The sequence below is a fragment of the Ambystoma mexicanum genome, chromosome 2p (genome assembly GCF_040938575.1).
Source record: "Ambystoma mexicanum isolate Mex_15411 chromosome 2p, UKY_AmexF1_1, whole genome shotgun sequence".
NCBI lineage: Eukaryota > Metazoa > Chordata > Amphibia > Caudata > Ambystomatidae > Ambystoma > Ambystoma mexicanum.
In genome coordinates, this window is record NC_090923.1 from 1,369,183,220 (window position 1) to 1,369,205,878 (window position 22,659).

The following is a 22,659-nucleotide window of genomic DNA, read 5'->3' on the forward strand; positions in this document are numbered from 1 at the left end:
TCCCATTGCAAATCATTGAGAATGTTTACCCTAGTTCTTCAAGTCAATTGCCAACAATGGACTTCCTTTCTGCCATTTCCTTGTAGCGTAGGAAACAAGCTTACGTCTGTCGCTCCGCAGAGATGCTGCCATTTTGTTGGAACGCTTTTCAGGTGAACTGAAGCAACCGTGAGGGTGTAATTGGTGTTACACGATTATCGGGTGGTTCATTGCAAGTCTATGATTACTGCTTACGGCGAAAGTGGTGTTGAAAGTGGTGCAGTGGCAGATACCAGATAACAGAGTAGAGGCGACCAGTACCTCTACTATCTTTACTGCAGTAGAGGTGGAGCTCTGAAGTGGAGCCTTGAACATTTCTCCTACATAACAATGGCTAACTCTTATGACCTAATTGCAGAGGAGTTCCCTGATCAACGTTCCGTTTTAAACACTATGTCTTCCAAGCTGGCTCTCTTGGAAGGGTTCATCTATGGAAGGGTGCCGAGCACAGGGAAGCCCACTCAAACCTGTGTAAAAGTCCAGCCTGGCCCCTTGGAGGATTTCATTGCTAATGTTCCCCTTGGCGCGATGAATACAAAATTAAAAGATAACACAACCAAGGATGTTGCAAAACCCACGACGGCTGACATGGCAACCAATATGGTTGCTACTGAAAATGGCTCGGAAAGGAAAAAAAAAAAAAAATCTGAAAATCTCTTCTAAACAAAGGCGTAATGGGTCTCGTAGCTTCATGAGCACCACACACCGTGGGTAATAATAAGCAGCGCTCAGATACCTGAGGGTTCGTAGCGCTATATAAATGTGAAATTATTATTATTATTATTTTATTATTATTAAATTATTATTAATTACTATTATTATTATTATTATTATTATTATTATTATTATTATTATTATTAATTATTATTATCATGAGGAACTTGTGGAGTGACTGTCGGTCAAATCAGAACGAGAAGCAGTCAACCCACAAGGATACATTACAATACCAAGGAAGACAAAGAAGAAATTAAACAATCTTGGGAAGAGAGTGCCTGAAAGCCTAAAGGGTCCCATAGACAAATTTGTAAAATCATCATCAAAACCTGTGGACATTTTAGATCAAACCATCTTGTCAGTGTATTCTGAGATGGAGAGCATAGGAGTACCGACCGACTTAAGTTTTACCATTGCGGAGGAACGCTCGGCCATTTCTGCCTTGGTGGATGCACTGACTCGATCTCCTGTTGGGGCTTCTATGCCAATGTGTAAACGTATGGAGGACCAGACTCAACTAAAAAAGAGGGTGCTAACATTGGCACCTGTCTTTCTAACTCAGGGACCAGGTCAAAGTTGCCTTCAAAACCAGTTATAATAAAATCAGGTTGCTCCTTAAACAATGGGCTATCAGACAAAAGTAAGGATATGCATTTGCAAAATTCTACAAATGGGTACTTTGAGGCTCCAGTGGTTGCTCTAGATAACTTAGATCATCGGCCTAAGAGTCAGAATGACTTGTCACAGTCATCCTTTCTCACATTAGAAGAAAGAAGACAAAGGTTGTTTCTAGCAACTGTAAGAAACATGAAGGTGTCTCACCCCACTAGTCCCTGGAGATCTGTCATCTATCCAGGTGGCCAGTACATGGCCATCGCTATTGGATCCTGTTCCTGGGGGTGGACCAGTGGGGGAGGATCACCTGGATGGGGCATCTTTAGGGCGTGGAAGTGGGACACTGACAGGCGAGACGCGGTACCCACTTCCTTCTAACACCTTTTCCCCATCCTACCCCGTAGGATATCTAAAAGCTCCACCCCCCCTTCCAACATGAACACTTTCCGACACAATGACAAGCAACAGACTTACAACAGAGCCGTTTACCTTACATGTCCCAACACAAGGGTCAGGCAAAGTCAGGCAGTCGACAACAATTGGGCACACCTGACAGCCCTTTCCCTTCCCCACAAGGATAAAAGGCAGAAAACGAGAGCACACTATGAGCAAGGCCGAACGCACGAGGAAGCAGCTATACCGGGCCGGCAGTTCAAAAGGAGATGAAAGGCGGCGAGACCCGAAAGGATGACAAGGAGGGAAGTACCCTTGCCCTTTTCCACAGAGATCCGCAAAGCCTTCTTGAAAGGAATCATAAGACCCGGATATACAGCAGGTGTGTGGCATAGTGGATGTCAACGGTGCACAGGGCCTCCCTCGCTGATATCACAGGTGGGGAGGCATGCTGGCTACAGTGATATCATCCTTGACTCCAGAGACAAGACACGCCAGGGAGTTAAACACAGCTGGTGAGTCGGTGAGAGAGCTGATAGTAGGCCGGACTGTGTTGAGCTGAAGGTTTCAATCTGCAACATATTGTGAACGCAAGACCTTGTGAATAAAGGACTTGTGTGCAGTTGAACATTTGGGAAGCCCAGTGAAGGGCCAGCTGCAGAGTGGTCAGGCAATGTAGGAGTGCTCATTCAAAGGACTCTGGCTGGACCCTTTTATTTGGAACTACAAGTACCAAAGGGCCCAAGGAGAGGCCGAAGTTAGGTGTCAGAGTGGTCCTACAAGGGTCACGTCAATCCCTTGTACAATCGAAAGTCTCTGACCCGAAGCCAAGAGAAAGCTAGGGGAAGGGAGACCACTGCTTTCTGATGAGATTGTGAACATTGTGTTACAATGGCTATGTGAACCCGGCAGAGGGTTGTCAAGGGGAAAGCAAGAGTGAATCCTGCGCTTTGATAAAGCAAGTTGAACATTGTGATGACAAGAGTGAACCCGGCCGAGGGATGTCCACAGTGAATGATTGTTGAACTTGTGATTAAAAGGCCGTAGTGTACCCGACAGAGAGAGGCCAACCCTGAGAGATGGATTGAAACCCGACAGCAGGGAATCCGAAGGCAAAAGGTAATCACCCAACGTGAAAGATTTATTGAAGGAACCTTTTGTTTGTTTTCGCACTTCAGGTCCTCTAAGGGAAGAGACCTTCCATAACAGAGACTTGACCACAGAAGGAAGAACTGAATAATGGTGACTTGCGCACTGCCTCCCTAAAAATCCCAGAATATGGTTAAAAATTAGATTGAATCAGAGTATTCCAGATGGGTAGTCTTGAAGTTTCCATTTATTAGTGATGCAGTCAGTCAAAATGTGTTTCGACCTTGGTCATTCCCAAGGCCCTACTTCAATTGGTATTGTGGATACACCGTAATGTTTCTGTTGTCGCTTGATCGGTAATATATGGTTTGATAGGATATGAAACATTGGCTGATAATGATGAACCTTAAATCTGGTACATCTCAGGTGAATGCATAAGAATGCGTCTGCATTTATTGATGGCGAAGGAAACCAAGGGTACCTAGTCCAAGTAAAAGATGTGAGCAATGCTCCGCCTTAATGGCAACGTGAAACCTTCCTGGGGTTGAATCCCTGTTATACGGTTCCTCTTTTTGGGTTATACGGCCATCGCTATTGGATCCAGTTCCTGGGGGTGGACCAGTGCGGGAGGATCACCTGAATGGTGGGTCTTTGGGGAATGGAAGTGGGACACCGAAGGGTGAGACGCGGTATCCCCTTCCTTATGACACCTTTACCCCATCCTACCCCGTAAGATACTTAGAAACTCTCCCCCACTTTCTAACACAAACAATTTGCCACACCGTGAAAGACAATGGACTAACACAAGAGCCGTTTACTTGACATGTCCCAAAACAAGGGTCAGGCAGAGTCAGGCATTTGCTGATAACTACACACACCTGACTGCCCTTTCCCTTCCCCAGAGGGATAAAAGGCAGAGCACGAGAGCACACGAGAGCACACTTTGAGTGAGGCCGAACGCACAAGAAAGCAGCCATTCCGGGACAGCAGTTCAAACAGAGGAGAAAGGCGGCGAGATCAGAAAGGACGACCAGGAGGGAGTTGCCCTTGCCCTTTTCAACCAGGACCCGTAAAGCCTCCGCGAAAGGAAACTTAAGATTGAATCATAGCTGGCGAGTGGTCGAGCAGTGTGATGGATGTCAGCGGTACATGGGACCCTCCCGCACTGATAGCCAGGGCGGGGAGAAGCGATTCCTTGATTCCAGCGGCAAAGAAAAGGCCAATGAATTTCAACACAGCCGGTGAGTCGGAAGAAACTGATAGTGGACCGAACTGTGTTAGGCTCAAGGTTGCAGCGGCAACATTGTATCAAAGAAAGAAGATAATAGACAGAGGTCTTTTGTGAGTAAAATGTATACCAGTAACAGAGTGGTCCGGCACCACCTGGGTGCTCATTCGAAGGACTATCTTACTCCTCTTCTGAATTGTGAGAATGTATTGAGCAAACTACAAAGACCAAGAGGCCTAGGGGAAGCCAGCATGAAGGGTCAATCCAAACCCCCTGTGCAGTCGGAAGTCTTTGACACGTTGTGAAACTGTGAACAAAACTAAATGAACTGTGAAAGCGGCGTTTGCGCCCGGAAGAGAGTAACGCCATTTGATTTTGTGAAACCAGCAAGATGTAAATTGGCAAGTGCTTTGGAAAAGCTTAAAGTGGATAAGCTACACAATTGTTTAAAAAGACATTCAGATTCTTGAATATAAGGTGATGATATTTGTTCTAAATGGTAGTGTGAACCCTGACAGAGGGAAGCCAGGAGAAAGCTAAGGGACGTGAATCCCACATTGTGTTAAAACCAAGGTGAACTGTTGTTTGAGGCAAACGTGAACCCGAGTGAGGGATGCCTACAAATTGGGGTGGACAGTGACACACCCGTGAACATTGTATTGACAAGCGTGAACCCAATTGAGGGATGTCCACAGTGATCGCTTAGTCTGAGCCCGATTGAGGGAGGCTAACCTTGAGAAAAGGATCGGAGCCCAGCTGAGGGGGATCCATGGGGCAAAGAGTAATCGCCCGGCGTGAAAACTACCAGAAGGAACAATTTGTTGTAAATAGTATATCAGGCCCTCAGAAGCAAGAGACTTTGCATGAAAGAGATTTGGGCACAGGAGGCCCTGATATTGTGGAAAGGAACTGTAAACTCGTGCTGAAAAACCCAGGAGTGTGCTGTGCTTAGTCCCGCCTTGTCCCGTGCTAAAAACGTGGGGAAGGGAGACCCCGGCCTTAACATCCTGACTTATCATTCTGTGAACACTCTTTCTTTTCTTGTGAACATTATCCTACACTATTTTGTAGCATAGCGGTAAGGATTGGCAATATTATTTTTAGATAGGCCCTTTTATTTTGAATAGACTCTAATAGCACAGTATTATTATTATTTGATGTCAGAGCTTGCTCCCATTTTAGAGTTAGGTTTAGATTAAACGTTTATCTTGCCCATTTTAGAGTTAAATAAACATCCTTGAACTGTGATCACTTATGTCTCTCTTACTTTGATGCCATGCCTTCCTTACATATGGTGTCAGGCGTGGTATGTGATTCAACTGATAAAAATTGAGATCCATGCTGATAATTGTTGTACCACCAGAAGGGGAAAATAAAATAATTGAACTCCTTGAATCAGACCGGATATCCACACTAAAAGAGGTGTTGTTCTCACAACTTCATATGCCGACTGGTCAGCAGGATCTGTTCTTCTAAACTCAAGCATTACTAGACACCCTTCCTCTCTCACATTATAATATACAACAGTGGGATCGAGTAATATAGAACGTTCAACTTATTTTTACTTTTTTTAGACCTAGTGCTCTGAAACCCCCCTTCCGAACCTTTTTTTATTGGTACCAAATTGCCATCTGTCACGGGGCCATCAGGGTTAGAGATTAACTTTCAGAGGTCCTTTACTTTGGCAGACTTAGAATCTGAGGAATCAGAAGACCTTGAAACCTTATCCGAGAGAGTATAGGGTTGTTTCTTTTCTGATTTGGAATGGAGCCTTACACCCCTGAAGTAATGACCGACCTAACCAACGTCATTGCCCAGTTAGGGACCCATTAGATGCAAGCTGAAATTAGACTCCAAGAAAATGTAGCTAAACTAATTGAGTTTCAAGCGAGACCCACAGGCGGTACTTCAACCATATCTCAAAGGCGGAGATTTAGGAAATGTTTTCTTAAATTTCAAACCTCTAGCTGAACAACTAGGATGGGAAGAAAACCTTAAAAGATGCTGTTTGGCCCCTTCGTTGAAAGGCGAACTACAAACCTCCTATCAACTACTTAATCTTGCACAAGGGGACACCTTTCTATCCATCAAAAAGGGGCTGTTAAAAAGTGTGGGCCAACCCTGCAATTTTTATCGACAGAAGTTGAGGACCATTAAATTGAACCTGGGACAAAGCACCTTAGAAATGGGCGAACGTGTTTAAAAACACTGTGGCTCTGTGGCTCTGTGGATCAACGGTAAAACCTTACAAGAGTTAACGGAAAGGATCAGCCTGTAACAATTCACTAATTTGTTACCTCCTTTTTTTGCAGAAATCTATTCTCCCGTTAAATTGACCTAACCTAGCTACGGCCATTGAGACTGCGCAAAACCGCTCAGATGCAGCTAAGCAATTCCACTTGGGCCATTGTTGGGAGGAACAGAAGCAAAGGATCATAAACGTATCCACCGACTTCAACCTCAGGGAATAGAGAAACAAGTGGGATCATATACAATCAAGGAAGGGATACCACGAGAAAGATTAGAAATTAGAAGAACTGATCCTAAAACCAAAGATGAAAGCCGAAGGGAGGAAATAAATGGAATCACACCCACTCCTCCTGTCTGTTTTTCCTGTAGAGAAACAGGACATGTGTCTAGACACTGTCCAAAGAATCTAAGGGATGAACCTATGGAAATAGGCTGTTTAAAGGGTAAAGAGTGGGAAGGACCCGAAGAAGAACGAGAGACCTTTACCATCAGTTTATGTCAGTTCTCTACTGACTTTAGCTGAGTCTATTCTGACTCACCGGATGTGCTGAACTCGTTGGCGTTTCTTTTGCCTCTGGAGTCAAGGACGGTACCATGATGGAAACCACTTCTCCCCGCCCTGGCAATCAGTGTTGGAGGACTCCAAGTACCGCTGACATCCGTCACACCACTCGCCAGCTGCGATTCCCGATCTTACGTTACCTTTCTCAGAGGCTTTGCAGGTCTAAGGTGAAAAGGGCAAGGGCAGTTCCCTCCTGGTTGTCCTTTCTGATCTCACCGCCTTTCTCCTCCGCTTGAACTGACGTCCCGGAATGGCTGCTTCCTCGTGCGTTTAGCCTTCCTCAAAGTGTGCTCTCGTGCTCTGCCTTTTATGCCTGTGGAGAAGGGACAGGGCAGTCAGGTGTGTGCAGTTATCGACAATTACCTGACTTTGCCTGATCCTTGTGTTGGGACATGTCAGGTAAACGGCTCTGGTGTTAGTCCGGTGTCTTTCACAGTGTGGGAAAGTGTTTGTGTTGGAAAAGTGGGCGGGGGGAGAGTTTCTAAGTATCCTACAGGGTAGGATGGGGAAAAGGTGTCATAAGGAAAGGGATACTGCATCTCTCCCTTTGGTGTCCCTCTTCCACTCCCCGAAGACCTCCTATTCAAGTGATCCTCCCGCACTGGTCCACCCCCAGGAACTGGATCCAATAGCGATGGACGTGTCCTGGGCACCTGGATGACAGAACTCAGGGGACTAGTAAGTGAGACACCTTCAGGTTTCTCACAATGGACTCTAGCTGGTACCCCTCTTCTGAACTGTGGGAATGTATTGAGCAAACTACAAAGACCAAGAGGCCTAAGGGAGGCCAGTGTGAAGCGCCAAAGTGGTCATACAAGGGTCAAGCCAAACCCCTTGTGCAGTCGAAAGCCTTTGACACATTGTGAAAGTATGCATGAAATTAAATTAACTGTGAAAACAGCATTTGCGCCCGGAAGCGGGTAACGCCATTTGATATTGTGAAACCAGCAAGATGTAAATTGGCAAGTGCTTTGGAAAACTGTAAAGTGAAGTGAATAAACTACACCATTGTTTAAAAAGACATTAAGATTCTTGAATATTACAAGGTGATGATATTTGGTGCAAATGACAGTGTGAACCCAACGGAGGGAAGCCAGGAGAAAGCTAAGGGAAGTGAATCCAACATTGTGTTAAAACCAAGGTGAACTGTTGTTTGAGGCAAATGTGAACCTGACTGACGGATGCCTACAAATTGGGGTGGACTGTGACACACCCGCGAACATTGTGTTGAAAAGCGTAAACCCGATTGAGGTATGTCCACAGTGATTGCTTGGTCTTAGCCTGATTGAGGGAGGCTAACGTTGAGAAAAGGATCAGAACCCGGCTGAGAGGTTTCCAGGGGCGAAGAGCAATCGCCCGATGGTGAAAACTACCATCATAAACTTTTTGTTGTAAATAGCATATCAGGCCCTCTGAAGCAAGAGACTTTGCATGAAAGATACTTGGGCACAGAAGGCCCTGATATTGTGGAAAGGAACTGTAAGTTGGTGCTGGAAAAGCCCAGGAGTGTGCTGTGCTGAAGAGTCTCGCCTTGTCCGGGTGCTAAAAATGTGGGAAAGGGAGACCCCGGCCTTAACATCCTGACTTATCATTTTGAGACACACTTCTCCACTCTTTATCGTGAAAATAAGATGGTGGAGGAGTTCCTCTCACTCAATACTAATTGGTCAGAAAAGTTTGAGATTGACTTAGCGGTGATAAAGGAGACTATTCAGAAAAGCAAAGCATCAAACGCTCTGGGCCAGGATGGGATGGCGAATGGTTCATTAAAGTCGAACCCACACCTCTGGGCAGCCACTCTACATGTTTTATTTTGTGAAATTGTGAAGGCCAAGAACTTGCCATCCTCCTGGAAGAATGCAAATATTGTAGTGATTTACAAGGAGGGAGATAGGGCTATCCCATCTAATTATCGCCCAATCTCCCTTCTTGATGCTGCAAGTAAAACCTTTAAAGCTATTATTTTGGATCATCTACATATCTGGGCCGATAGGAAGGGCGTTATCGACAAATTCCAGTTAGGCTTTCGACCAGGCTTCAATACTGCTCATAATTGCTTTGTAATTAATCTTCTGCAAACGCAGGTCAAACAGGAGAAAAGGGTACTTTACTGTGCATCTTTGGAATTTTCACTGGGCGTTTTGTTCGAGTTAACCGTTGATGCCTCTGGGAAATGTTAACGGAGATTAATTGCCCCATTGGATTGGTAGACATCTTGATCGCTTTGCATACCGATACCAAGGTGAGGGTGCGTTTAGATCAAAAAGGGAATTATACAAGGTGGATAACCAGTTAATGTGGGTTGTGCCAGGGTTGTGTACTGTCAACTTTTTTATTTAGCCTGTACATTCATGTTTTTGGTGAAATATTTAAGAGAAATCAAAACTTTCATCCAAAGTTAAGGAATCTGCCAATTAGCTACTTGGCATATGCTGACGAAATAATCGTATTTGACTCGACCCCCATCGGCCTACAAAGGGCCTTGACAGCGACCAACGCATATTTTGCACCATTAGATTTACAATTAATTGTAAGAAAATAAAAAATCCTAATGATAAACTATGTGAAAGAGAATACATCAAAGTATAACAGGCTTGTAGCAAAAGAACAATTGTAAGTTTTTCAAAACTTTAAATATTTGGGCATTGAGATCAGTTCAAAAAGAACCAAGCAATTTGACTGTGATCATATCATTAAGGAAATGAGAATGAACATCTCTGAAACATCAGCGTTTGACAGGAGGTTTGGAAGATTCTCAGCAATTCCCATGGTTAATTATTAGCACCAAAAAATGATTCCACGCCTGCTCTATGGATTGAGATCAGGCTTACTGCCCAATATTTGGGGTAGAGTGGAGTTTTTGGTGTGGAAAAGGTTACTTATTCTTCCAAAGGGTCCACCGATGTTTGTTATTAGACATGAGGTACGGTTGGGTTTGTTGCAAGTGCGGGCAGAGTGGAAGCGGATGCAATTACTGAGATCTCTTTTGCTTCCTACAGCAAATTGTGTATTATCAGAGTTGCGTACAGTACTGTTTTGTAATTCCTCTAGAGCCCTGATCGAATGGTTTTAAGTATTTATAAAGCTCTTGGCGGATAACGATTTAGGCCTTAAGAAGCTGCTTGCCTTGAACATTGACAAAAAGAAGATTGTTTTTGAACTTGAATGGGTCAGGAACAACACGGCAGCGTTGGAGTATTATCAATTCTATAATTTACAATATGAAGTGAGAGCAATGACTTGCCTTTTTATTTGAAACAGCACCCATCACGGAAACACTGATGTGAAATGATACGTTTTAAACTGAATTTACTCCATACTTGGGAAGTTACGTGTGCTAGACAGGGTATTGAGCGCTCTTTGCGGCTCTGTAGGTATTACTCCCTGCAAATAGAAACAATTTGTCATGTTTTAAAAGAATGCCCTGTTCTGTTTGAATCTCGTTAAACCGTTTTGTTTTACATGTAGATTTGATCAATGTAGATTTGATCAATACTGACTGGTTTTGGGTAAGGATTTTAAATAGCTCTGAGCTTTTGTTGGACATATCAGTTTTTCCGTTTTTTAATTTGTATTGTGGTACATGAAATCTTTTATTTCTGCTATGTAATCAAGGAAATGTATATTGTTCTGTGTGTATGACTTTTCTTGTTTTGCAAAGATTATTTTATTAACCATATTTAAAAAAATTCTATAAAAATAAACAATTACCAAAATACTGGGATGAGGAAGAGGGATTGAGCAATGCAGAGTGAAGGAGGCCATAAGTCCAGCCAGCGCTCTAGTTGTTGCTCGCATACACCTGTGCCTGGGAAATTTAAAGAACAGAAGCAGAGAGTCAATGACTGCTGCTGATGGGAGAGAGCTGCGTCCTTCTGCAGGGATCGGGAGACTGAAATTCTGAGACTGGCGTGGTGGAGCCATGTAGCTCACTGACAAAGGAGAAAGAAGCTGCTGCACAAGAAGGACATGCTGCAGGAATGCCAGGAGCCGGCGAGAGACTCCTAGGCATTTGCAGCTGACAGAAAGCAGTGCTTCACTTACCGGAGCCTAGAACGAAGCAGACGTGTCAACTGGAAGACGTGAGCGGTGGAAAAATGAAGAGGAAGCGGTCGCCAGACAGAAACAGATGGAAACCCTCCACCAGCTGATCGTGGGAGAATCCAGGATCGCTAACGTGAGTCCACCCAAAGACAACAGGGACACTGGGGCGCATCGGCAGCCACAGCAAATGTAGATAATTGTAAACAAAGCAACCAAAAGGCAAAGGGGAATTGAACTACGAGCAACCCCTTAACAAATATGTGAATGTATACAGTGCAAGAGACACTGTATGAACAGAAGTCCTGGCAGGAGAGTATACCAGGCCATTAAAAGCATGTGAATACAAGAAGCCCTGGCAGGAGAGTATACCAGGCAATTACAAGTGTGTGAATACAAGAAGCCCTGAAAGCAGAGTATACCAGGCAATAACAAGGATTGTGTTAATCATAAACAAATAAGTCCTCAGAAGAAACATCAGGACTAGGAAAAGGGATTGTGTTAACCAGGAGAGGAGAAGCAAGACCCTGGCAGAAAGCTATACTAGGAATCCTGAAAGAGACAAAATTACAAAGCTAAACACTTTTGTTTGTCAATATTGTTTTGGCCAAGAAAGGCACAAGAAACTGTAGTTTGTGAAACACCAAGAGTAAAAGCGGAATCCAGGGGAAGGGAACTACCTTCTGGAGCAAGAACCTTTATCCTTGAAGAACCTTTGTGTTGGAGACATTTATTCCTCCTTTATGAACACTTTTTTAAACCACCCATGGTTGAAGACATTCCCGTCTTCACCTTAGAATTTAGTTCATAGTGTGAGGGTCACAATAGATCTTTGGACACAGGACAGTTTTTGTTTCAGACATTCTGACACAGACGGATCCTTAGTTTTGGTTTAGATAGGGAGATACCTCTTCGGACAGGGTCTGAGAAGCATTTTCCGAACCCTTTTTATTTTCAATAAAAATCTTTAACCAAAATCATTTCTAACTTGTGTCCGAGTTTCATTCCTGACTCCTCACAGTTTCTACAAAATATATCTGTAGACATGAGCCCCACTGGGTACTACCCTGCATGGCGCTCTTGTGACGTTGAATTTTTCCATGACCACAATATGCCCTGTGCCATGGATCAACAGACATACTGGGGTCGGCCAGGTAGTTCTGTGAATGACACTAGTACAGTCACCTCACCTTCACCATCACTCATGATTGCTGTGCGGTATAGTTCTCTCTATTTGTGCCTGTGGTTCCTGTTGTCACTTTTATTGTGTGGTGTTGTTGAGCACCCAAACACTCATTATCAGAGCCGCCACACTCTTGAATACCTTGATCAGTTCTGATTACTTACCGGTAATCCCATTACGCTTTGTCCTTCTCTTACTCATTACTGTCCTAACCTTATGAGGCCTCCTTACACAGTGAAAAGCATACTGCCACAATATCCTGGGGCCGGCGAGCATCTCCCCCTTAGGGGGAGGGATATAGTGCTGGCTGACCTGTCCTGTCTGCTTGGAGAGGGAGCTCCGTGTTTCACGGAAGGCTTCCAGCAGAGTCAGGTGAATATGTAGGGTTGGCACCTTTGTTTGAAGCAAATACAGGACTTTTAGCCGCACCTACATTTTAGAAGTCCCACCCTTTAACACACTCCTTTTATAGATTCAAACACTGTAACGGAAAAGAAAAACACATGCTAGGAGTCATGTTTTTAACTGACCTGGAGACGTTTTTTAAAACGCAATCTGCATTATTAAAACAAAAATCAGGGTCGTGGAGTGCTAGGAGAGTGCCTTATTGCCTGGTCCTGCTCCGTGTAGATTACAAACTTGGCTTCATACTTTGAATTTTACCTGCTATCATTGGAGTTGGCATGCTGATCCCAGATCGTCTGCTCTATTAGCCACTGCCCAGGAGTGGCTTGTGGCTGTGTGCTCTTTTGGATTGACCTACTCTCGCACTCAAATAGCATTCGACATGCGTCACTGTGCGTGTCGGGGAGTGCTAGGAGAGTGCCTTATTGCCTTAAGGCGTCAAGACGGAGCAAGGGGCCAAAGTTGTGAGTACCCTTTTTCCCATCTTTTTCATTGTTTATATCATTATGAAGTCTGCCAAAGCTCAGGGATATAGGCTTAGGAGTGACTGCGCGCTTGGGAAAATGTTTGTGCAGCCCCCCAGCTGTTCACCACAGCACACTGAGGCCCCACGCTCCACAAATTATAATGATGGTATTTTAGAGGCACAGTCAAAGATAACTGGGTTCTTTGGCATGGCATGTTAGGCCATAGAGGGTGTCCCACCACCTGGACTTTCATCTCGCCCTCAACAAAGACACATTGTACCGGTTGCTAGCAATTGAAAATTGTGCTTGGGTCTTCACAGAGACTGTCTGAGTGGCACAGAGATGGCTAATAACACTTCTCCCCATTTTGACAATATCATTGGCACTAACCTTTCTGCAACCCCTGAACTAGAAAAAAATGGTTTCTCCACTGGTGCCCATTGACTGCGATAGTGATGATTCTACTTCATAATTTCCTCTGGATTCACATATCATGAGATTCTATGCACCTTCCTTCTCTGAACGCTATTACATCAATAGTCGATACATTGTTTGAGCTATGTTAAAAATGGACAAGGAGCAGGTGGATCTAAAGAAAATACTTCCAAGGGTCGTGGATCTTATCTTGGCGAATCGTGCGGGGGAACCTGCACTGAAGTCAAGTCTACTGGAACAAGTATGCTTGATCTTACCATCCTTGCAAAGTGACTCTGACCCCCACTGCTAATCGGACCTGCCAGGGACAAACTATTTGTGCGTCAGTGATACAACAGCAGGGTATCTCAACAACAGAGCTAATGATGCGTTGGTTACCATCCCAGCCATGGAGGAAATAATAGTACCCCCTACTTCGACCATGGCGGAGGAAGAGTTTGTTGAAATGTTTGTTCCCTCCGCATTACGTACATCGTGTGGGAAACTAAGGCACAGCAAAAGGCCATTACTTGCTGAAAAGTCCTCACAGTTGTTTTGTAAATCTGTGACTTTTGCAAAAGGCACCACATCATCTGAAAATTGGCAATGTGCCATGTCAAAAACTACAACCTCTGGAAACTGTCATTACTCGGATACTTCTAGATGGGTCCATGCGGCAGGTGTCTTTGCGGGGACCAATGGATAAGTGGATGCGTACAGGACAGGAACCTTCAGCTTCTTATTCGCCTGCATTGCCTCTGCAGCCTGGCCAGCCAGTAGGAAACTCGCATTTCTTAGATCAGAGTCAGCCACGTAGCCTACAAAGTGTGCATCATAATGGCCCAGCACCTCTAAAAAGGGCCTTAAACACACGGCCTGCAGCCTTTACTTCTTGTGACCTACAAGAGACAAACCAAGCAATGCAGGCAAGCCATTGCACCCACCCTATGGGCCTTAGCCTATCCCATGATAATCCCGGCTCCAATTTATGGCGATATCATGGTATTGTGATTGACTGTCAGCCTACATCTTCATGGTTATTGGGACCTGTTAATGGTGAGCATCAAAAGTTGAATCTAGCAGCACTGGCCCCACATTGCCCCGTATCTTTGGGCCAAGCGGATGCTTGCTGATCGAAACTTGCCTCTGTAAGGAAGGCCTGGTATTGGAAGTAAGACAGACACAAGTGACCACAGTTCAGGGTGTTTATTGAATGTCTAACAAGGGTGTGATAATCTAAACTTAAAACTAAGATGGGGGACCAGCAGGCTACGACCATCAACAAATAATAATGCAGTCATAGTGGTCTCTGGTCAAAATAAAAGGGCCTATACTAAAAAACCTATTGCCAATCCTTACTACTAATTTACAAAGTGTGTGGGATAATGTTCAAGAAAAATAAAGAAGTGTTCACAAAGAATAAGTCAGGATGATCAGATCGTAGGTTTCCCCTTCCCCACGTTTTCACCATGGGACAAGGCGGGTCACTCGAGCATAGCACACTCTTGACTTCAACGGCACAAGGATACAGTTTCAATACTAATATCAGGCCCTTCTATGTCCAAGTCTTCGGTCGCTACAAGTCTCTCGACTCAAAGAGCCTGATGTGTCGAACAAATGAAAATTTCCTTCTCAAGTATTCAAAACAAAAAGTTCCTTCACAAGAATTCAAAAACAAAAAGTTCCTTTAAAATTGTTCAAAATAGAGTGATTACCTCTTCACCTTGGATCCCCCTCAGCCGGTCACAGATCCCCTTTGGATTATTGCAATCTTCTTTCGGGTGATGCTCAGTTCAACCTGGATCCCCCTCTGTTGGGCTCAGATCTCCTTTGGCGACTAATCCCCCTCACCCGGGCTCGGACCAATCTCAAATTTCCTTTTGCTGTCAAAGGCTTTCGAATGTGCACAGGATTTGGCTTGACCTGTTGCAGGACCACTTTGACTTTATGCTTTACAATCTTGGCATTCCACCGTCGGGTTCACACTTGCCTTTACATTCACAGTTTATAACCTTTTTCAATCTTCAGATGATTACCTAGCAGAGACTTTCGAATGAGCACCTACGTGGTGCCGGACCACTCTGTTAAGTATTATTCAATAGTTAATTCACTCCTTGGATACTCAAACATCTGCGTCTTTCATTCTGCGTCTTCCATCGCAGACGCCTTCTGCTTTGCTCTTTACAGATTACTTTCATACAATTTTGTCGCCTGTGACCTTGAGTCTAACAGAATCCGGTCTGCTATCAGTCTCCCCCGACTCACCGGCTGTGCTGACTCTGTTGAAGTGACTTTGTTGCAGGAGCCAAAGATAGCAGCACGGCAGCAATCTCTCTTCCCTGCCTCGGCTATCGAGGCGGGAGAGCCCAGTGTACCTTCTACACACAATGCACCTCTCTCCAGCCTCTGTTCCAGGCCTTTGGTTTGTATCCTTGAGGATTCTTGAAAGTAACGATTTCCCTCTCTTGATGAAACCAAGGGTAATTCCCTCCTTGCAACCCTTTCTGGTCTCGCCGTCTTACTCCGCGTGCTGAATCGCCACTTCGGAACCCCTGCTTCCTTAGGTGTTTTGCCTCACTCGACGTGTGCTTTCGTGCTCCGCCTTTTATCCGTGTGGGGAAGTGTGATGGATGTCAGGTGTGTAATTGGCAGTAACTGCCTGACTCTGCCTGAGCCTTGTGTTGGGACATAATAATAAATAATAATAATTAGGCTTTTATATAGCGCTACAAACCCTCAGGTATCTGAGCGCTGCTTATTATTACCCACGGTGTGTGGTGCTCATTTATCGACCTCGGAAGGATGAAAGGCTGAGTTTGGCCCCGCCGGGATTCGAACCTGCGTTAACAGGCTCTGCACGGGTGTCAAAGCGGGCGCTCTACTCGCTGTGCCACTTGACCGGCTTGACCCACATGTCAGGTATACGGCTCGAGTGTTAGTCCGTTCTCTTTTTTTGTTGGGCTGTCTGTGAAAAAGTATTTGTGTTGGAAAAAGGGGAAGGGGCGTTGAGCTCCTAGGTATCCTACCTGGTAGGATAAGAGAAAGGTGTCATTAGGAAGGGGATACTGCCTCTCAAACTTTGGTGTCCCACTTCCACTCCCCCAGCACCCCTCATCCAGATGATCGTCCCGCACTGGACCATCCCCAGGAACTGGATCCGAAAGCGATGGCCGTGTCCTGGCCACCTGGATGATAGATCCACAGAGACTGGCGGGTGAGACACCTTCAGGTTTCTCGCACCTCTCCCTGTGCTAGGCAAATGTTACCAAAATTGAAGAGATCTGCCCTTTGGCGTCAAGTACATTTCTGAATCGGTGTTACTTACTAGATCTCTTTCGGAAAATCCATTGTCTCTGAGTTGTTGGTACTGACGACATCCTTCATATCGAGCTCCCATAGGCGAGAGTCAATGCAAGTGGGTAGTACTCAAATTTGTTTCCCCTATTGTGGTTGATTTACTAAGATCAAGCTATGCCAAGCTGGGGTCATTAGGATTTCAATTAACTACCTGCCGTAACCAGCCTGTTGCAATCTAACCAACACTCTTTTTTGGCCCTACTTTGGAGCGATCCACCACAAGGAATGCACATTGTTCAAAAGAGATAGTTTGTTATCCACCTTTAAATCAGACATCAAGCGCCCTAGGCATAACATCATTGATTGCTGGATCCCAGATCAATTGGGGAATAACCATCACTGAACCTCGGAGTCCATATAAAGTGGCTCTCCTGCAATACCCACAGCTTCAGATCTTTCCTTACAAATCCATTGGGTTGTTCCGTTTTGTTATCCATTGACATCTTCCTACTTCCAGAGACTTGGGTAACTGACTGTTTTAAGATTGATGGATACAGTGTTATTTGCAGAAGCATGTCCACTAAGGAGAGAGGTCGCCCTATGTGGGGGACTGGCTATTGGGGCTAGATCTAAATTCACCATGAATTAATTCACTGCTGGACCTGTTATTCCCCAGGTTTTGTCTGTTGTGCTCGATGTTCCTCTCTTTCCAGCTAATAAAAGCTTGGTCATTAATCTGTATGATCCACCTTGTGGGATTGCTAGTGGCACAGTCCAGCAGATCAGTGAAAACGTGTTGCAAATGTGGCTGCACTTATGGCTAGGAAAAAAGGTGATAATTGCTGTCGACAATGCCAACTGCTATTCTTCTTTTTACGGGGACGGATATAATCTGTCAGCCACTGAGATATATTCAAGTACAGAGGACTTGCAGAGTAGGGGTGACCATAGGTGGTCACCACTATTAGAGGTGTACAACCTTAATTGCCTAAATTGCGAAGTGAAAAGGGGACACTCAACTTACAAAAACTTGGACTAATGGAAAAGTGGCCACTTTCATCGATTATGTTTTTGTTTCTGCCACGCAGTGGGGATGGTACAGCCCCTTACATATCGCTTTTACAACCGTAAACGACCATACCTCTTTAATTTGGTCACAGTTTTTACCTGTATCTTGGAGCTAAATTGAACAAGCCTTATTACGGAAACAAATGTTCAGGGCAATTGGATATTGTGCTCTGACATTAATGTAAAAAAACTAACTTTATCGATCTGTGAGAGTGCCTATGACCACGATGCCCTACTGGCAGCTAACCAGTGGGATCTTGGCACCATAATGGAGTGGTTTGCAAATAGACTTAAACTCTATCCGTCCCGAACTGGCTATACTAAGCCGAACTTGGGTTTTTTTGATTTGGCTATTCACTTGAGAAAGAAGGCTTATTGCAAGGCCCTTGCAGGCATCAAAAGTTGTAGTTATATGTTGAGAGGGGTTAGGGAGTCTCAGTTGGCATTGCTTTCCACCCACTCTAAAAATTGGATTAAACATCACAGGTGCTCGCTAAACAATGGCAACTGGAAGTTTATTTTTTCCCTCTTGCGAAGTAATGATAGGAAGTGATTGTTTGGTACAGCATACTTGTACCCCTTACATATATTGGGGTACCCCCTGATCACGCTCACACCAGATGACTAATTCACCCCTCTAAGAATTAATGGAATTAAGGTCAAGAGTCTATCTTGCAAAAGATAACAAATTTAATCTGTACAGAAGTGAGGATTGACAAAAAACTCTGCTCCAGAGCGGTATATTCTGTCCCTCAACCGCTCCCAGGTCCTGAAGACTGGTGCTCGGCCTAGAGCTTAAATACTCTTGACTTGGTTACTGGATACCGGCAGAGCTCATCCAAAACTGTTCTTCTTGCCATACAAGGGATGCTGTAGTCTCCAGTGTTGCGTGACCAGGTTACATGTAGACCAATCCTGCTTAACATACTGCTGCCTCTGCAGGAATACATTGTAGCTCTTGCTTAGCATCATTTGCTATGTTAGAAACATTCATACATAAAAACATCTTCCTGCAATACTCTTAACACTTCACTCCATATTCTTATATTTCATCTGGTCCAGTAATTTCTACAAAAAACCCTTATTTTTATATAATGTTGCATTGTGTGCCTGAGCACGTATATTCTCCTATTCTTAGTCTATTCTTAGCACAGGCTGCATTCCCTGTGTGCTTTGAGCAAAGCTAACTACAATTTAACAGTTTTACAAATACATCCATCTATATATCCATCTAAATAGTTATTTGCACCTTATATTTCAATCCTAGCTATCTTTTATTTAGTGACCCTCCTCTCCCCTGGACTCTTGTAGTGCTTAGAAAACAGTTAACAGAAGTCTTGCCTAATTCTAAAGCACTTGGGAAGTTTGGGAATGAAGGCAAGCACTAGGCTCCTTCCCAACAGTCTCCTCCTTGGAATGCAACTCTATTCCCAAATCAATTTGGTTTGCACACATCCTTGAGCTCTATTTTGATCATGACATGGATAACTCTAGCATTGCAAACTCTGTGGTGCCTGACATATCCCTGCATGGCTTTGATGTTGAAGATATTTTAGAGGTTATTGCAAAAATAAAACCCTTGCGTGCCCCTGGCTGTGATATGTTCGCTAATGTTGAGATCAAAGCAAATCCCCACTTTTGGCCTGTCCTTCTGAAGGAACTCTTTTATAGGATTCTCAGATTGAGACTTATATCTAATAGCTGGAGGGAATCAATCCTGGTCCCTGTATTTTAAAAGGTGACAGGATGGATCCCTCCAACTATCGCCTATTGGCAATGCTGGACTTAAGTGCCAAAATATTCTCTGTGTTACTATTGAATAAATGGAACCGCTGGGTAGCAGAGATAAGGTTGCTGAAGAAGTACCAAACGGGATACCGATGTGGCTACAGTACGGCACATCATGCATGCGCTTCACATTGCGCAGCAGAGGAAATACCCTGCCGGCCTAATTGTAAATTATATCTATGTTTCATAGATTATCCCAAGACCTTTGACTGTGTCTCCAGGCCCATCTTGTGGAGGAAGCTGGAAAAGTGGGGCCTGGATTTTCGGTTTGTTCCATCTTCTCAAGTTACACCACACTGAGACAACAGTCACAGTGAGGATGAGCCAAGGCTGAGAGATTACACGTCCCATTAAAACAAATCAAGGACTTAAGCAGGGGTGCGTGTTGACACCCTTGCTGTTTAACATCTATGGGCCTCATTACAAGTATGGCGTTAAGGCAACAACGGCGCCGGTATCGCTACCGGCACCGTTGACACCGTACCACCATACTACGAGTTGTGCTTGCGGGTCTCGCTTTGCCCGCCAGGTCCGACCTGGGCTAATTTATCATTGGACATTGTTGAAAGTTACATCTACCTCGGCTATTGTGAGACAGGCATGTTATCAAGAGATGACACAGATAACAGATTGTGAGTTTTACAATATAATCTTTATTAAGTATCAGGATGGGTGAAATGCCTAACTTGCCCTATAGCTTTGGTGGGGATTTCCCTATTTAAAGAAACTAAGGAAAGTCTATGGACCCGATTTATGGAGTAGTTAAATGATTGAAAGTGACTTTGTACTGCTGACACAAACCCTAATTAATGGAACTTTGAATGTTATATATATATATTTTTTAACTTTTTTTATTATTGTGCATTAGTTTAAACATGCACAACTTTAAGCACATAGAAAAACAGAAGAAAACATAACGGATATGCATAAGATAAAAACAATTACAGTGCATTTCATATTTGAAATTAATAAAAATCTGTTTAAATTGTTTTTCGAATTCATAAGTTCTTAAAAGATTTTCTTTGCTTCATTACATAAATCGTAGGCAGATGCAGTGATAATGGATTCAGCACCAAATATGGTGGCCCAAAATTGGTCTTGGGCAATGTCCTCAATGTTATCTACAGACGTACCATACCCTTTTTGGTAACCTTGTTTAAGGAAAATGCAGATGGCCAGTAGATGACGAACTGTCTCCACTTGGGTATGGCAGAGACGACAGATGCACTTTTTCAGAGGTATGCGCTTCCAGTAGCCAATATGTTCCATCGTAGGAAGGAGATTTAATCATAGGCGTATTAGAAAGCACTTGAGTTCGATTGTACAATGTTTAATAAAGTAGCAGCGTGGCTTGAGGGAATGAAAGCTCTGCAGTTTTTCAATGTTTTTAACTACTTGATCCCATTGAGTTGATTTGGTTTTAATGCACTTTTCGAAGTTGGGATTTGTATTAATGTTGTCCACTGCTAGATTGAAATCCTCCAGAAGTGTCTTGGCCGAGAATTTTAATTCTTTGATGAAGGTATTATGCTTTTTCAAATCCATGTTTTTCCTCAGGAGTTGCAGTAGGGCATTCGAGTTTGGATTTGTGGCCAAAAGTTTGAAGTATAGTAAAGTTCTTTGAGTAGACCAGCTTGTCATCAAAGAGGTTTGCCTATATTCGAGTCTCAACCGGCACTGATTTGGGGAGATTAATGACTGTGCGTAAAATGTTACCCTCCACACCGTCTAGCCATGTTATCAATCAAAGTGGTAGAGCAGCAAGAGCATATAATATGCCAGGTATGATACATGTGCGATAGATCTCCAGTAGGCCCTCGATGTTGTATCCACCCTGGTGCATAATATAGGGCCTCATTACAAATCGCCCTGTATGGAAAAAACGGAGGCGGTAAACCCGCCGCCACCGTTGTTTCCATGCCGGGTGATCACAACTCCTGCAGGCGGGAGGTGATGTTCCCGCCAGGTCTGACCTGGCGGGTTTAACACTGCTCGCCTGCAGGCGGACGAGGAAACACCGGCAGCATTACGAGATGCTGCCGGTGTTTCCATGATCCCCATTCCCATTGAGTCCCACAGGACTCAATGGGAATGGGGATTAACACCATTCCGCCTCCCTGATTCCCAGGAAACCGGGGTTGTAATGCCCTGGTAATTCCGGGAATCACGGAGGCGGAATGGTAATACGAGTCCGGCGGTAACCAGGCGGTTTTACCGCCGCGGTTACCGCCGGACTGTGTCTTACAACTAACAATTTTTTCCAAGTTTTTGCAGTGATTTTCTCATCGTACTAAGCTGCAGTGGGATTAGCAGTTATGGGGAAACCCAAGTAGATGCATTCCTTGGCGTTTTCCAAGCAGGTTACTTTCAGGTTCCAGTTTGTCCCTCTGTTACTTTTAGTGTACTTCCCAGAATCATTGGGCCTCATTACGAGTTTGGAGGTAGCCATGGTGCTATTAGAGCCATAGCTGCTTCCAAACTCGGGTTCCAGGTTCCTTGAATGAAGAATTACTGGGTCATTCCAACCTTGGACGACCTGATAATTCCTCATTCAAAAAACCCATCCCCATTCCCATTCTAGCCCCCATAGGGCTCAATGGGAACGGGGATGGAGCTAATAACGGGCCTGCTAATAACGGGCCCGTTATTAGCTCCCTGGTCCCCTTGCGGGACCCGCAAAGGACGTCTGGTCTGACCAGATGTTCTGAGCGGGTCCCCGCAAGGGAACCTCGTAATAGGGTAGAATGGGTTTACCTGCACCGGCACCGTTAAACCCATTCCGCCCTCCTCATAATGAGGCCCATAGTCTTTGTCTTGGTTCTGTTTATAATCATTTGATTTTTAGTGGACTACTCCACAAGCGCATCCAGTGACCGTTGTAACCCTATTTGTGTTTGGCCGACAAGTATGATGTCGTCAGCATATGCTAACCATGATATATGTTTACCATTTATTTTTGGCGGAAAATTGTTAGCTTTCAGGATGGCCTGGACGAAGTCAGCAATGAACAAGTTGTACAGGGTGGGAGTAAATACACAAACCTGTTTAAGTCACTGTTCATTTGGTGGTAGTTGGTCTGAGCACCATCTAAGTTCAGGCGAACTGA